The following is a 10,684-nucleotide window of genomic DNA, read 5'->3' on the forward strand; positions in this document are numbered from 1 at the left end:
GTACCCTCGTCTTGGTCCACAACTTGGTCCTCCAAATCTTTTTATATTAACAACTAGAACGCTAGTGTCCATATTCTGAGAACTGTAGCCAAATATAGCAGATAAGCTCACAACGCCTCGCGCTGTGAGCCGTTTTGAGCTTGTAGATCCGCTTTTTTCGGCAAAGAGGTTTGGTGTAGAGGGGAAAAAGAGCAGACCAAGTACAGAGTAAAAAGTCAAGTTTATTAGGTATTGACGGCTCAAGTGGTTAAATATCTGAAAACACAAATTGACATGAATCCAAAATACACTGATGATTGTGCTGTCACACAATAAACTATATGGAATCTATGAAAAGGTTGTGGGGGGTCCCTGCTTCATCTCTCTCTCAGCTAAGGGGTCCTTGGCCTGAAAACATTGAAGACCCCTGCTGTAAGTGGATAAACAAATTAAAAACTAAATGCGTTGACTAATCATTACAAGTCACTCTTATTTTGAAATACGTCCCATTTTAGGAAATATGATTTGTTGAAACTAAGGCACCATGACAGAAATGAAAGCGGAAGTATAAACCAGAACTTGAATGGATGAATGCTGGATTAAAAACACAATATTTATGTCATGAAGATGCTCCTGTGACTTAAACAACGTACACACTAATTATGTCACGGTAAAGAAAATACATTTGCACACATGAAGGAAAAGGGTCTGTCTTAACTGATCAATAAAGTTTTGTCCATGGAACTTCGGCCATGGCCGAAGTCTTTTCTCTTTATTTTGTCTTGCACCAGTAACTACATTCTGATACAGTAGAGTTGTGTCCCGAATTGTTGCAACTTACTAATAAACGAGGGAAGAAAGACAGGCATACAGTACATTCAAGTGGTCTGATCAATAGACGTGTTTGATTTTGAAACATAATAATTGATTTAAACCAAAAGAGAAGTCTAAATAACAACACTTGAATTTTGACAATGAAATAAAACTGATATAAGAAGAATAGAATAGAATAGAATAGAATAGAATAGAATAGAATAGAATTTAATTTAATTTAATTTAATTTAATTTAATTTAATTTACTAAAAAACTAAAAAAGTCTAAACAACACAAACTTACAAATAAACGTTGTAGTTTTTGTATCTGCCGTGTGAACGCAGTTATAGGCTTATGAAAAAAAGCCAACAGTCCTAAAATGTTGATGGTCCCCTTACACGTATAGGCTAATACCAATGTGTGTGCGTGCGTGTGTGTGTGTGTGTGTGTGTGTGTGTGTGTGTGTGTGTGTGTGTACTTAATGACCACTTTAGTAGTGTAGAGGCGCTAACCTTGTTTGCCTCTGAGATGCGAGGCATGTAAGTCGATCCTCACGGGCAAATGACTCAGGTTTTGTGTGTGTGTGTGTGTGTGTGTGTGTGTGTGTGTGTGTGTGTGTATGTGTGTGTGTGTGTGTGTGTGTGTGTGTGTGTGTGTGTGTGTGTGTGTGTGTGTGTGTGTGTGTGTGTGTGTGCGTGCGCGCACCAGCTCCTCCAGCAGAGCTGTGTGTAAATTGAAGTCAGATGAAATTATGTGGTGATTTAAAAACAATTTATCACAGGCAGGTTGGTGTCACCCCCTCTGGAGCCATTAGGACCCGCCTGGCCCCTCCCACTAGACTAGACTGACACATGTTACCTCTGGACAGCAGAGAGAGAGAGAGAGAGAGAGAGAGAGAGAGAGAGATAGGGTGGTGAGAGATAGGGTGGTGAGAGAAAGGGAGGAGTGAGCAGGGATGTGCAGAGAATGTTAGAGAGGCAGGGGCTGACATTTCTAAAAGGGCCTTTTGGTGAAAATACTGAGAATAGCAGACCTCCAAGCTCACAACGCGTCGCAGCACAACCGAACTCATTGTGAGCTTGGAGGTCGGTTATTTTCGGTACTTGATACCACACTGAACTAAGAATAATCAAGTCAGTACTGGATATGTGGCGTAAAGGCATGGATTTCTACGCACAGAGGGCAATTCTTTCAACATAAGATGCTGCATTCAAGTTCAGGAGAGTTTGGACAGTTTTCTTGAATGCTGCATTTGTAGGTATGGCATGGAAAGAGGGCATTTGCATGTCTTTCACCATAGTAAAAACGGCATTCATGGTCTGGAGAGGGCACCATTTACAGACGGGTAAAAGGGCAGGGGCTCAAGCCCTCTTTGATGTCTATGTGTGCACGTGCCTGGGAGTGAGCGAAAGGGGGAGATATGGTAAAAACAAAAAAGGAGATGGAGAGAGAAAAGAGAGGTGGAGAACGAGTGAGCAAAAATTTAAGGATGGGAGAGAAAATCTTAATTAAATTCATACTCAACACTCGAACCTGCCATTTATGACACTGGGCCCGCATCTCTACAACAAGTCAACCAGAAGCTGGTATGTGAGTTGAGCTTAGAGAAGGCAGAGAGGCACTTACTTATCCATTAGACAGGGAATATTATCAGAATACCTGTCAAAGCTGCGAATACATTCCTTACCAAACGATTTCTTCACCAATGTGTTCGTAAAGGTGTCTAGTAAGTAGTAACATATCTAACAAAGTTTGAAATTCAAAATCCCTAGGAGAATCTTTGACAGCTAGGGTAACTTTGAGTCTCATTCACTTAAAGGCAAAAAATACTCCCAAGCAGTCAAAGATTCTCCTAGGTATTTTGAATTTCAAACTGTTAGATATGTTACTAGGCGCTGATAAATAAGGATTTTAACCTTAACTCAACTATAGATGAATATGGAATCCATTCAGAAGATGATGTTCATACGATAAGATAAGATAAGTTCAAGTGTTTATTTAGAAAGGCATAAACAACAGGTCCAAGACAGCATAAGGATAGCATAAGCCTACAAAAGAAGCAAGTAGAGAGACCCCATAGAGCACTGTCACCTCTGCGGTGTGACGGACAGTTTACTGTGTCCCAATCATCATTTTACCTTCAGTTATAAGCAGTCGGTCAGATAGAGAAGGCATGGCCTACTGACATTACAACGTGAACTAAGTGACACCCCTTGATCAAGGGACATAGTTGAGATTGTTATCTTCAAAGCACAGGACATACCGGTACGTACAGTACATCTATAACAGTAAGACACATCAAAAGGACTGATTGATATCTGAGATCAGACAAACTTATGACCTAAAAGATCTTTACTCCTCACAGCCTGAAGCAGTGACAGCTGGTAACAGCTGTGTGGATCTGTAGTATTAAGTTAATCTTCATAGGCTAAGTCTGGTGAAAACACTTGGTCTACTTGGTCTAGACTATTAATAACACAAAATACATACATGCTTAAAACAAAAACATACTATTTTTCAGACACCTTTACGAACACATTGATGAAGAAATCGTTTAGTAAGGAATTTATTCCCGGGCTTTATTAACATCCCCTGATTACATCTGGAATTCTGGTTCTATGATTGAGCATGGCGGGTTGACAAATTCCTGGTAAAGTGTGCACGTGTGTGCGTGCGTGCGTGTGTGTGTGTGCAGGTATGAGACAAAATAAACTCCCAGAAAATGAAGTAAGAAAGTCCACATGGCAAAAGAAGTGTCTTCTGCCAAGAACAAAAAGATATTGGACGTAGAGATTCCAACAGAGATACACAGCTCTGTTTATGCAGCCTCCGTGCACTCCGTCTGTTCTGTTCTCTGTGTGTATGTGCGCGCGTGTGTGTGTGTGTGCGTGTGTGTGTGCGTGCGTGTGTGCGTGCGTGCATGCGTGCGTGCGCGTGTGCGTGTGTGTGTGTGTAAGCTGCATATTGGCTGGATTTGTTGAGGCATTGTGACGAATAGTAAACTGAAGCTTAGAATTTCCAACACTGTCATCAACCTGGGCTGAGGTGTGTGTGTGTGTGTGCATGCATTTTGTCCTGCTAGTGGTCCAAAATCTCCTTTACGGAACAACCCACCCCCCCCCCCCCCCCCCCCACTGTCAAAGACAAATACAGATTAAGAGACTTGTTCACTTTCAGGCAAAGAACTACGTATTTTGCATGCACCGAAAATACCTGATTCCAAGCTCACAACGCGTCACAGAGCGACGCATTGTGAGCTCGTGGATTTGCTATTTTCCGAAGTCGACTTCCGAGAATGTGTGCCTGTAGAGTTTGCTAGAGTGCCGCGTGTCTCCAGGGGTCATGCAGTCACACTGCCAGGGTGTCAGCATCAGCTTTTCAATTCTAGAGCAAAGCTTTACTACTTAGGAAGTGTCTACAGCGTGGTAGAGCTGTGTTTACTATGCGAGGTCCTTGAGGAGTCCTGGCGCTTTAACTGTACCGCTGGTTTTATTATGCTATAAGCCAGGAGTCATGGCACCGTGGTCTGATACTCAGGCTTTCAAAAGTGCAGGTGCCAGTGGGCGACAGTCGTAAAGGATAGGAAAAGGAATAAACTGTGCGTGGTGTCTGTCAAAGCATGTGGTTGTACTTTTTATCATTTTAATATAGCCTGATAATACTAGTAAGACACCTCAGGGCGACATGCAACCTCGCCCCAATTCTTGGCCATCTGGACCAGTTACCCATATTTGGAGACCCCTGGTACCCATATATGGAGATCCATGTACTACTGTGTATGGTTCATCCCTTTTATGCCCATACATAGAGATCCCTATCTGAACCAGCCACACAGATATTCCATGTCTTGGCCATCTGACCAGTGATGTATATCGATGACATCGGGGATCTTCATATATGGGCATAAAAGGAATTCTGGGGAATAAACATATATATCGACTTTTATATAGGTGATGTCACCTGTGATATCACCTGTGATGTCACAGTGATGTGTCAAGGGAACCACAATGTCAGGCGTGACCTTCAGAGACACACGGATACGTGGACATGATGTGCCAGATGTGTCATCACAGTGACATCAGAGCATGATGTCAGAGCAGCAAACCCCTAGAATGTAGAAATGTTCACACACGGAGACAAGCTGTGACATTTCTCATGGTAAACTGCGACCTTCGGTCGCAATAACTTACACAATTGGGTGTTTGTATTTTGTGTCAAAGGTCACCTACTGTAACTGTAGACACAGGATCTGACATCAATTTTGAGCACTTGCGTGCAGGACAAACCAGGTTCAAAGTAAAATACCTGTCCTGAATACTTTTTCCTCTACATAATCCAGACATCTTTGTGTGGTGCCGAAAAATAACAAGAAACAAGTTTAATTTGAGAAAACAACACAAAGCAGAACAACGGTTTGCTCAGGGTCAGCAGCTTTTTTAACAGACCAAAGTCACAAAGGGCTGGAGAAAAAAAGAATAATGTATAATATTTGTCACAGGTACAGCGTTTTTCTCCATAATATATGCTTATTGTACCTCCGGCGGAGAGCTCTTATTTGTTTTATCTTCCATGCTAGGATCAAGAGTTTTTGCGGCGGCAGTATACAGCCTATCTTGGATCTATACTAACATGGTGAATGCTCCTGCATAGAGGCAGTGTATAATGTTCTGGCATGGAGACCCGTATCCCCCAGCTCATCTCCCCAGCAGCCCTGCACCCTGCATCAACCCTAAAGCCCCCCGTAATCTCTTTACATAGACGTGCATCCCGTTTGCAGCGCGAGGACCTTAGGATTAAGTTGTAGTCGGACGGATGCGAACCCTGCTCTTTGTCTCCTGCACACGAGCACACACACACACACACGCACACGCACACGCGCGCACACACACACACACACACACACACACACACACACACACACACACACACACACACACACACACACAACACACAACACACACAACCACACTTTCACACACTTCGCCCTAAACCTAAAGACTGGGTCATATTTACGTGCATGCCGGTGTCGTGCACTGAACATGGCAGATGCATACTCGAACAACACCCGCTTCGAACGTTATCAGAACATAGAATGTCCATTATCAGCCTTTATTAACTGCATAGAATGCGCCCATTATGGCCATATTGCCCATACTGAGGAACTCATTATGTTGTTATCAGACATAGTCTCTGTTGATTATGTTCACGTCCCATGGAAAATGCCCATACTCTCGTTCAGGCACTATGTTTTAATCAGACATTCTGTCTGTTGATAATGTAATGTTCTATTACATCACATCGGCCGATATGTCAGTCACGTGACTGCTGTTTTTTTGGTGCACGAACGAGACGAGACCAAATGACTATCGTAATTAAACATAATATATAAAAAGTGTTTTGTCTCAGATCCAATTTAAAAATGTAACTTCTGTTAAATGTTGGTCACAGTTAAGACAAATGTGAAAGGATGACTTGGCAAAAAGCATTTATTTATCCAAATGGATTACCCAGCATGCACCGCGCATATGCTGGCCAGGCTGGCTTGATATTGTATTAATGTCCTACAGTTGTGTTTTATGAAACCCTCATCTCTTGACTCTGTAAAAAATAAGGCGATTTTATGCTTTCCAAGGATGTGCAATGCAAGGACCAACGTTATATTTTGAGTGAATAAAGTAAGCAAAACGATAATATGTTATTTCCTATTTTGAGGACTGACGTCACAGGGCCAGCGTCACGCAGTGGGAGAGTATTTTTTGCAGGTCTTTCAGTCCGAGCGTATAAAAAAAGCAACTGGGTTAAGGTGGAGAGAGCCAATCACAATCTTCCACGGCCTTAAGCCAGTTGCATTTGTCCTACAGTTGACTGAATGACCTGCTATTTCGTCTTCCGCTCTGTGTGTGGAGTGTGGACTGTTGGAGGATTGTTTACATCAGGAACAAGAAGCGTGGTGGATTTATGAACGATTCCTGGGTATAAGTCCATTCAGGTAAGATACAATGACGGGGGTTTATGTTGTTACATGTCAGGATGTGTAGTCTGTAATCTGTATGCTTATCTTTGCGACTCACTTAAAGGGACATTCCACTCTCAACAGGGAAACAGCGTGTGAGCTTCTCTCCACATAAACACACTTGTAACTTCAAACTCCATTTTAACCATGATAGATTCATTAAAAACACCCATTATTATTTTTCTGTTGACTCATATTACCCTCCTATGTGAGCAGGCCGTTTTTTTTCCTCATTTATTTTTAATAATTATTTGGGAAAATAGAAAAAAAAAGGAAACAATAATTATTAAACATCTCCCCCAGCCAGGGAGCTGAGGGAGATGAAGCAGGGACCCCTTAACTGAGAGAGATGAAGCAGGGACCCCTTAACTGAGAGAGAGATGAAGCAGGGACCCCTTAGCTGAGAGAGATGAAGCAGGGACCCCTTAACTGAGAGAGAGATGAAGCAGGGACCCCTTAGCTGAGAGAGATGAAGCATGGACCACTTAGCTGAGAGAGAGATGAAGCAGGGACCCCCTAGCTGAAAGACAGATGAAGCAGGGACCCCTTAGCTGAGAGAGAGATGAAGCAGGGACCCCTTAACTGAGAGAGATGAAGCAGGGACCCCTTAGCTGAGAGAGAGATGAAGCAGGGACCCCCTAGCTGAGAGAGAGATGAAGCAGGGACCCCTTAACTGAGAGAGATGAAGCAGGGACCCCTTAGCTGAGAGAGAGATGAAGCAGGGACCCCCTAGCTGAAAGACAGATGAAGCAGGGACCCCTTAACTGAGAGAGATGAATCAGGGACCCCTTAGCTGAGAGAGATGAAGCAGGGACCCCTTAGCTGAGAGAGTGAGATGAAGCAGGGACCCCTTAGCTGAGAGAGAGATGAAGCAGGGACCCCTTAGCTGAGAGAGAGATGAAGCAGGGACCCCTTAGTTGACAGAGAGGGACCCTTAGCTGAGAGATTAAGCAGCTTTGTCTCTCTCTCTCTCTCAGCTAAGGGGTCCCCCTATTAAAGCTAAGGGGTCCCTGCTTAGCTGAGAGAGGGATGAAGCAAGCAGGGACCCCCTTAGCATGCCTTGAATGCTTTGTTGTCAGTATTAAAGTGATAGGTAAAGCCGCTGTTCTTTACTTCAACAGGGGGTCCGGGGGTCCCCAGAGTTACTACAGGGGGGTCTTCCAAATCTTTGAGTGATAGAAACTTTTGTTTATTAACCACTTGAACCCTAGCGTCCATATTCTGAGAAATCTAGCCAAAAATAGCAGATCTCCTATTTTAGGCAGAGAGCTTTGGTGAATAGGGGAAAAGAGCAGACTAAGTACAGAGTGAAAGGTCAAGTTTATTAATATTGACAGTTCAAGTGGTTAAATATCTGAAAACACAAATTGACATGAAAATACACTGATGATTGTGCTGTCAAACAATGAAACTATATGGAATCTAATCAATCTATGAACAGGTTGTGGGGGTCCCTGCTTCAATCTCTCTCAACTAATGGGTCCTTGGCCTGAAAACGTTGTTTAATCTGTCAATTATTTAAGCAATTAATCAGATTGTGGCATTTGTTTAGCTATTACCTTATACATTCTGATTAAAGAATAGCTACACATTTGTCAGGCTAAATGGTAACCGTGTTCTTTTCAAATAGGTAATTTAAAAATAAATATTCAAGGCATATTTTTAGCAGGGTTCCCACGGTCATGAAATTACTGGAAATATTTTGAAACAGTCCTGGAAGGTCCAGGAGAAATAGCTATGCATTCTTTGAATATTAGAGGCAGAAATTGTGAAAATAGCCGATCTTCATGCTCACAACGTTGCGAGGCGTTGTGAGCATGTAGATCTGCTATTTTCACAATAGAACAGTGTTATACAACATTTCTCAACTCTTTAGTGCTCGTCAGGGTGCCGGGTCCCCAGTAAAAACATGATTATTTCGGGGTCACGGCCTGAAAAGGTTGAGAACCACTGGCATACACTACCTGTCTTTGGGCATTGTGCATAGGAGTAATATAGTTATATAGTCCTGTATATTGGGTTAAATATTCTGGAAAAGTTTTGGAAATTAATTGGAAAACATTTGTGGGAACCCTGAGTAATGTGTGTGTGTGTGTGTGTGTGTGTGTGTGTGTGTGTGTGTGTGTGTGTGTGTGTGTGTGTGTGTGTGTGTGTGTGTGTGTGTGTGTGTGTGTGTGTGTGTGTGTGTGTGTGTTACTACCAGCGGGGCATCCTGGCCTACCAGTTCAAAGAAAGGCCCAAGAACATTCGCTTCATCGACGAGGAAGATGCAGGCTGCCACGGTGCCCCAGCCCCACAGACCAGCTACGTCACCATCATCCCAGCCAACCCCATAAGCACCAGGTAGGCCTGTCACAATTATTACCAGGGTTCCCACGGTCATGAAATTCCTGGAAATATTTTGAGATTAGAATCATATTTTTCCAGTACTGGAAAAGTTTTGGAATTGATCAAGGCTCCTGGAAGGCCCTGGAAAAAATAGCTATGCATTGTCTTTGGTTATTGATTTGGTTAATACCTCTGAAATGGCAAATTAAACATGGGCCAAATTGTCAAATATTAGAGCCAGAAATTGTGAAAATAGCCGATCTACATGCTCACAACGTCTCGCAGCGCAGTTTTGGAAATTAATTGATAAAAAGCTGTGGGAACCCTGTTTTAGTTCTTTAGCACGGTATTAATAGAAATTCCAGCGATTATGTGCCGATTTGATTACGATTACTAAACTAGTAAGACGCCTCAGGGCGACAATTCTTGGCCATCTGGCCAGTGATGTATATCGGACCAGTTACCCATATACTATATGGAGATCCATGTACTGTACGTCCCTTTTATGCCCATACATGGAGATCCCTGTCTGAACCAGCCGCACATAATATGGGCTGTCTTCCTCCACATATGGGCAATTCCATTATGCAGTTCTGTTAGATATGGGCTTAATCAGGAATCTCCATATATGGGCATAAAAGATTCTGGGGAATACCCATATATGGACTTTTACATAGGTGATGTCACCGGATGTATCAAGGGAACCAACCCATATGTAAAAATGTGTACACACACACGTCTACACGGAGATAAGCTGTGACATTTCTCATGGCAACCTTAAGTCGCAATTAGTTGGGGCACTCCAAATTTACACAAACTCTGTTTTTCTCCACAGATGAAGCCCAAACATGCCAGGAAGGTCAACGTTGCGGCTGACTCTGGATTGCCACAGTGACCTCCGAGAGAGCAGCATGGATCTGTCTACAGCAGGATCAGCATGTGCGACCACTGGAGCACTTTTGGACTGAACTCTTTACATTTGGATTTGGTGGACAGATTTGTGGAGTATTTATCTGCAACTGCCTGAGGACAATGAAACAAAATGGACTTCCAGGAGCTGCTCACCAGCTTCTACCGGAATGGAGAGCACCTCCCACGGTCACCAGCCCATTCGCCTATAACTTATTCGCCTTAACAGATTTGGTCCTTTCGCCTGGCCAGGCATTTTGCCTGGCTGCCACGCTGTGGGCAGACAGACAGACAGGTAGACAGACAGACAGACAGACAGACAGACAGAATTTGGCACAGAGCAGAGGAGCGTGAACCAGACACAGAACGTTTGTGCTTGCACCCACCCATCTTACAAACCTTCTTCACCATAATAAAGCAGCAGTAGTAGGCTATCTTCCAAATCAAATTGTATGATGTATATATCAGGAGGACATCATGTCATGACTCATGACCTTGCGCAGCAGTGCACGTATCAATTAATTAATTATTTAGACACTGATTCCAAAGCTCTAATCTGTATGTCTGCTCAATTCTGCTGTAAACATAATGTTGGCCTTCGTTCCATTTTGGGGGCTGGGCGGCCAACAAAGTAAATCGTCA

General features: G+C 43.1%; 1 long non-coding RNA gene across 1 annotated transcript; it reads left to right on the plus strand.

Annotated features, from left to right (window-relative positions):
* Positions 1-6,701: 6,701 nt before the first annotated feature.
* LOC308281895 lies at positions 6,702-10,354 on the plus strand. Its single transcript, XR_013961879.1, has 3 exons — positions 6,702-6,781; positions 9,009-9,148; positions 9,969-10,354. It is a non-coding gene; the product is annotated as an uncharacterized lncRNA (long non-coding RNA).
* Positions 10,355-10,684: the final 330 nt, after the last annotated feature.

The sequence above is a fragment of the Nannobrachium achirus genome (assembly GCF_963921795.1).
Source record: "Nannobrachium achirus genome assembly, chromosome: 3".
NCBI classification, from domain to species: Eukaryota; Metazoa; Chordata; class Actinopteri; order Myctophiformes; family Myctophidae; genus Nannobrachium; species Nannobrachium achirus.